The sequence below is a fragment of the Arachis duranensis genome, chromosome 7 (assembly GCF_000817695.3).
Source record: "Arachis duranensis cultivar V14167 chromosome 7, aradu.V14167.gnm2.J7QH, whole genome shotgun sequence".
Lineage (NCBI taxonomy): Eukaryota > Viridiplantae > Streptophyta > Magnoliopsida > Fabales > Fabaceae > Arachis > Arachis duranensis.
The window spans coordinates 31,046,036-31,053,676 of NC_029778.3; positions in this window are offsets into that span (position 1 = coordinate 31,046,036).

A 7,641-nucleotide genomic window follows, 5' to 3' on the forward strand; every position below is an offset into this window, starting at 1 on the left:
GTGTGAATGTGATTTTCGTGCACCAAAATCTTTACTCTAGAAAGAGGTTGAATTCATGAATGCTTGTGTGAGCTTCGGAAGGGGAATCACTTGCATTAGAATTGGAGCTCTATCCTTCATTACTCTCTTGATCAACACCATTCGAGAGGAATTGAGATCTTAAGAGCTAGTGTGGCTTATGGATGAGAGATTTGTACATAACCTCTTCTCATGACAATTAGATCAAGGAATTGGCAAGATTGATTGTGATTTGAGAGATTGGATTGCCAAGAAATTGGGATCCAATCAATTTCAATCCGCCGTAGATCTACTAGATCATTGAGAAAGGAGTTGAGACCCAATTGATTCATGAAGGATTATAGTATCTCCAATCCCTGATGAATCACTTTCTTTGAATTTTCTTCATTTTGATTCCTTTGCACTTGCTAAAAGTTACATTTATTAGTTTTGTTTAATTCCCAATACCCAAATCCCTTTTTATTCATGAAATTTAAGTTTCCTTGTTATTTAGTATTCCTGTGCTTTTAATTCCTGCACTTTAAGATTCAACTATTTATTTTTCTTGCACTTTAAGATTTAGGAGTTTTAATTTCTTGCACCTTAAGTTCCAGTCGAATTAAATTTTTTGCCATTTACTTCTTGCCAATTGACATTCTACCATTTAGAATTCTTGCAATTTACTTTCTCTCGATCACAAATTACCCCCTTCATTCATATTATCTTGACTAAATTCATCATCTAACGAAAGTTGTTCAATCCTTCAATCCCTGTGGGATCGACCTTACTCTTGTGAGTTATTATTATTTGATGGGACCCAATACACTTGTCGGTTAGATATTGTGGAAATCCAATTTTCCCTCATTAAGTTTTTGGCGCCTTTGCCGGGGATTGGTTAGATCGACAATGATTAAGTAAGGATAATCTAGATTAAGCATCTTTCTTTGTTTTTACTAAGCATAGTAACTGTTTGAGATTTTGTTCAAACTAACCCTAACCTTACTCTAGCAACAGAGTATTGTGTTTTAGTTTCTGGTTTATTTGTGTTGTATGCTAGGAGGAAGAAGAGGTGCATCTACATCTTTTGACTCTGAGCCAGAGAGAACATTCTTGAGATTGAGAAGAGAACCAAGAGGGAAGGGAGTTATTGGAGAAGAAAAATCAGAAGAGGAAAACCAAGAAATGGAGGGTAACCTCCCCAATCCACCAGAAGAGGTAGCCAATAACAATGGTCAACCTCAAAGGAGGGTTCTAGCATCCTACACCTTCCCCAATCCAAGAAACTGTGGGAGCAGTATACTCATTCCCAATGTTCATGCAAATAACTTTGAGTTGAAGCCTCAACTTATTACTCTGGTACAGAACAATTGTTCCTATGGAGGAGGTCCACTTGAAGATCCGAACCAGCACTTATCTACCTTCTTGACGATTTGTGATACTGTCAAAACCAATGGTGTGCATCCAGACAACTATAAGCTGCTGTTATTTCCAGTTTCCTTGAGAGACAAGGCATCTCAATGGCTAGAAACATTTCCCAAAGAAAGCATCAACACTTGGGATGATTTGGTGAACAAATTCTTATCCAAATTTTACCCACATCAGAGGATCATAAGATTGAAGACAGAAGTGCAAACATTCACTCAAATGGATGGAGAATCACTCTATGAAGCATGAGAAAGATACAAAGCTCTAATCAGGAAATGTCCACCCGAGATGTTTAATGAATGGGACAAACTTCAGAATTTCTATGAGGGATTGACCTTAAGAGCTCAAGAGTCTTTAGATTACTCTGCAGGAAGTTCATTGCAACTCATGAAGACAGCAGAGGAAACCCAGAATCTCATAGACACTATGACTAACAATCAATACTTCTATGCTCATCAGAGGCAACGCCAACCAATACAAAAGAAGGGTGTGTTGGAGCTAGAAGGATTGGACACTATCTTAGCACAGAACAAGTTGATGCACCAACAAATTCAGCAACAAATGGAGTTGATGACAAAGAAGATTGATGGACTCCAAGTGGCTGCAGTTAACACAGCAAGCCAACCCTCAAATGGATGGAGCCAAAGTAATGAAGCCTCTGAGAAAAGCAACTATGAGCAGCAGCCAAAACAAGTCTAATATATGCATATGATGACAAGTCATCTTAGCCTAGTTTTACTAGTCTTTTTCTTTGTTTTCATTTAGTTCTATGCACTTTCTTAAGCCATAAGTAAGCCAATTGGGTTGAAATTCATGATATCTTTGACTCAATCAATCATGTATAAAATGATGCATTTTCATGAGATTTTGTGCTATAATTGTCATATATTATAGAAGAGAAACAATCTCATGATTTGAAGCATAGCTTTGATGTTTTTGATTGGTTGATGATAGGTGAAACAAAGCTTGGAAGGAGGTTGCAAGAAGATGAAGAATGCCCTGGAGAAGAACCAACGTTTGAGCCAACGTTTGACCTCAAACGTTGAGGCAAACGTTGGCTGAAGAAGAAACTCTTGGAAGGCAACGTTTGCGCCAACGTTTGACCTCAACCGTTGAGGCAAACGTTGGCGCCTAAAAGAAGAAAGATAGAGATTCTGGGCAGCGACGTTTGAGCCAACGTTTGACCTCAAACGTGAGGTCAAACGTTGGCTACATTTTGGCAAAAAGGAGCATGGAAGAACACCCCTGATTGATGAGCTAATTGAGCCACGTTTGCACCAACGTTTGACCTCAAATGTTGGGCCAAACGTTGGCCAAAAAGAAGGCATGGGGAGATCCACGTTTGAGCTCACGTTTGACCTCAAACGTTGAGCCAAACGTGGATGACAGCATTTTGGGCCTCTGCATAATTGTTCACACAGCAACGTTTGAGTCAACGTTTGACCTCAAACGTTGGCTCAAACGTGAAAGCTACATGGCCCAGTTCACAAGTGGATTTCTTCCCAACACCAAGAGCAATCAACGGAGGCTACTATCAACCCAATTCCATCAAGGCCAAGGCCCAATTCAAGGCTTGAAGATCATTAGAAGAAAGTGTATAAATGGATTAGAATTTAAGTTTTAAGGGAGCTTTTGGAATTGTGATTTTTGGCTGAGGAGTTTTTGAGAGCTTACTTGGCATTTTAGAGAGTTTCTGGGAGGAGAATTGAATTCTCTTCCTCTGGGTTTTCTTGTTTACTTTCCTGCAAAGCTTTATTTGAGTCTTGGGTGTTGAGAATTGAGGAAATTCTGTCTCAATCTCACCTTGAGATCCATCTTTCTGTTTTGATTTACTGCACTCTTGAAATATTGAAATTTGAATTTAGTTCTTCTTCTGTTTGATTTTAAATTCTCTTGCAATTGAATTGTGGTTTTGATCTAGGAAGGCATTGAGATCTAGACTTGGTTATCTAGTCTCTTGGGTCCTGAGATCTGGAGTTTTCATTTCAATTTCTCTTCTACACTTCTGTTTATTGCAATTTACTTTTCCTTGTCTAATTTCTGCAAATCCACTTCCCGATTCCCTTTATAATTCAAGCCATTTACATTTCTTGCATTTTAAGTTTCTGCAATTTACATTACTTGCACTTTAAGATTCAGCTCTTTTTCTTTTTATTCTCTTTAATTTCCTGCAAATCACCCACTCCCCTTTACATTCTATGCAATTTAAATTCTGTCAACACAAATTCACACAATCAACACTTGGGTGCTTGACTAATTCAACCACTAAACTAAAGTTGCTCAATCCTTCAATCCCTGTGGGATCGACCTCACTCCCGTGAGTTTTATTACTTGATGCGACCCGGTACACTTGCCGGTGAGTTTTGTGTCGGATTGTTTTCCACACATCAGCATAACACCTCAAACTCTTCTCAGAATGAATTTCATGGAGATACATACAATCCATCATAGAAGAATCATCGCAATTTGAGTTGGGGTGATAATCAGAATTCATGGCAAAAGAATCACAATTCCAACAACTCCCACAACATAAATAATCAACCTCATTCATCCAATAACACTAACCAATACAGAAAATCACAAAATTCATATCAGCAACCCAACAATAACTCACAGACCCACCAAAATAACTTCTCCACACCACCTTTCAATTCCCAGAACAACCATTTCAACAACCCAACCAACTTCCAGCAACAACCATCATATCCTAACATACCATTCATTGACCATCATGAAACCAGGATCTCAGCTCTTAAGGTAACATTACAAGCACTTGCTCAAACCACACAGGATCTAGCAAAGGGGTAAGAGAGTCTAATTAAAAGTCAAGATAGACAAGAGGCCACCATAAAGAATCTTGAAAGATAAATAGGACAATTGGCCAGACAAGCTGAAAGACCAACCAATATTCTCCCAAATAATACCATTCCAAACCCAAAAGAAAAATGCAAAACAATCCAACTCAATAGTGGAAGGACATTGGAAGGTGACAAGGCTAATAATAAAGAAAAAATGACAGCCGAGGAGAAAGGCCAAGAAAAGCTCAACAAGATGGAGGAAGAACCGCAAGCGTCAAAGAAGGAAAAACAAGTCATGGAGGAGCATCCACAAGAAAAGAAGAAGGAGATGAAGCCTTACACTCCTCCTCTTCCATATCCTCAAAGGTTCAAAAAGAAGCTCAACGATCAATAATTTCCCAAGTTTCTAGAGGTTTTCAAGAAGCTGGAATCAACATTCCTCTTGGTGAAGCATTTGAGCAGATGCCCCTATATGCAAAATTTCTCAAGGAGCTCATCAACAAGAAGAGAAGCTAGAACGAAAAGGAAACAGTGATCTTGACCCAAGAGTGCAGTGCAGTGATTCAAAAGGGCTTACCACCAAAGCTCAAGGATCCTAGGAGTTTCTTTTTGCCCTGCACTATTGGCAATGTATCCATTGATAAAGCATTGTGTGATTGGGATCAAGTATCAATCTAATGCCTTTAAATATGATGAGGAAGTTTTCTATAGAAGAGGTAAAGCCTATAAGGATGACTTTGCAACTTGCTGATAGATCGATGGTAATCCCCAATTGAGTGGTTGAGAATCTCCTAGTTAAGGTGGAAAAATTCATATTTTCAGCAGATTTTGTGATCCTAGACTTAGATGAAGAAGGAAATGATTCCATCATATTGGGAAGACCTTTCTTGGCCATAGCAAGGGCCATCATTGATGTGGAGAAAGGAGAAATGACTTTGAGAACACATGATAAGCAGATCACCCTGAATGTCTTCAAGGAGATACAACATCCTGCTAAAAAGAAAAGTTGCATGAGAATTGAAGAGGAAGACTTGAACTGGAAGGAAAAACCCAAAGAAGCACTCATCAACTCACCTTTGAGGCAAAAGACAGACAGTGGAGAAGAACAAAAGGGTAGTGAAGATGAAAAGGCTGAAAAAGGATTGAAGACAGAGGCTATAAGATTAATCAGTGAGGAGAAAACTTCCAACATAGAGCCTACTGCCAAGAAGGAAGGAAAGAAAAGCAAGAAAAAAGTCCCAAAGGGGTGGAAGAACAAGAAGATCCCAACCGAAGGGTTCTCAGAGGGAAACAAAGTGAAGCTTATCTACTAACAATGGGATACATTTCCACAATCTGATGATTACTACACTGTGAGCAAAGTACTCTCATTGGAGAACATAGAGATTATTCATCAAAGCACAAGAAGAAGGCCCACAGTAAGAGGAGACAAGCTGAGGCATTATGATGATCAACCACCTTAATAAGGAACCTGTTCATACCCTGACCGAGCTCCCCAAATCGGCAAGATCATAGGAGGTCCGACCTCGGCCTAAGGCCCACGCCTAAAGGTCGGACCTCGGAACATAAAGCAAAGAAGGCCCATCAAAAGGAACGCAGCCCAAAACCTAAAGGCCGAAAAGGCCTAGGAAAGACGGTTCCACAAAGATAAAAGATAAGACTCCCAAAAGATAAGATAAGATAAGAATATCTTATCCAGGGAAAATCACGGCCAACTATTATAAATACACTGGAGCACCCAGGTATAACTCATACTCTAATTCTACTCAATATCTGCTTGGACCCATGCTAACTTAAGCATCGGAGTGTCATTGCAGGTACAACCACCAACCACTCAACATATCAAGCTCGGGTCCCTGACCCCCACTTCGGGCCTCTCTGCATTCTAGAAGCAGTCCGGGCACAACAAAACCGACTAAAACAACTCGAAGAGGACGTAAAGAAGCAAAAAGAAACCGAACAAGATCTGAGAAGGGAGGCTCGCAAGCGCAGGGAATTAGAAGAAAAACTGCGGAAAATAGAGGCCAACCTGAAAGATCGGACAGAACGCGGCCCCACCCCCGAAGACAACCATGATCCCTTCACGCAAGAGATCATGAAGGAGAAGGTACCGCGAAACTTCAAACCACCCGATATGGATCTCTACGACGGCACCACCGATCCAAGTCACCATCTCAGCAACTTCAGAAGCAGAATGTACCTAGTCGACGCCTCCGACGCGATTCGGTGCAAAGCCTTCCCCACCACTCTCACCAAGTCAGCCATGAAGTGGTTCGACAACCTGCCACCAAGATCAATCACCAGCTTCGAAAACCTAACCAAAAAATTCCTAACAAGGTTCTCCATTCAAAAGGACAAGGCAAAACATGCCCCCAGCCTACTCGGGATCAAACATGAAGTGGTTCGACAACCTGCCACCAAGATCAATCACCAGCTTTGAAGACCTAACCAAAAAATTCCTGACAAGGTTCTCTATTCAAAAGGACAAAACGAAACATGCCCCCAGTCTACTCGGAATCAAACAAGGTAACCAAGAAACTCTCCGAGAGTACATGGAGCGATTCAACAGAGCCTGCCTGGACATACAACACTTGCCCACCGAAGCAGCCATCATGGGACTAGCAAACGGCCTAAAAGAGGGACTGTTTAGCCAATCCCTATCCAAACGATATCCGACCTCCCTATACGAGGTGCAGGAGCGGGCGGAAAAATATATCAACATGGAGGAAACATCCCAGTTAAGAGACTCTTCTAGGAAGGAATCAACCTACCCACTCCGAGATCGAGATTGGGAACAGAGGAAGAAGGAAGAAACCAACTCGGACAAGCCACGGAAGTACCACAGTTACACCCCCCTCCGAGTCTCCTTGGTAGACATCTACAGAGAAGTATGCCACACTGAAAAGATCCCACCACCTCGACCACTAAAACACAAGAGAGCAGGGAGAGATCGGTCCGAATACTGTGAATATCACAGGCTCTATGGTCATTCTACTAACGACTGCTACGACCTAAAAAATGTTATAGAAAAGCTAGCCAGAGAAGGAAAACTCGACAGATACATAGCAGAGAAAGGAGAAGAGACCAGGAAGAGAAGGCGAGGAGATAACGAAGATCGGGCCGAACGAACCCCGCGAACCCCTGAAAGACATGTTCACATGATAAATGGAGGTTTCGCAGGCGGAGGAACATCCAGATCCTCGCGCAAAAGACACCTCAAGGAAGTCTACCATGTCCGAGAAGATAGTCCCCTGCCCGAGTTACCTACTATCTCATTTACCCGAGAAGATGCTCAAGGGATAATACCCGGGCACGACGATCCAATGGTAATCACCATCATCCTAGCAAACGCCAACCTACATCGAACCCTGATTGACCAGGGAAGCTCAGCAGATATCCTGTTCAAAACGGCCTTCGACAA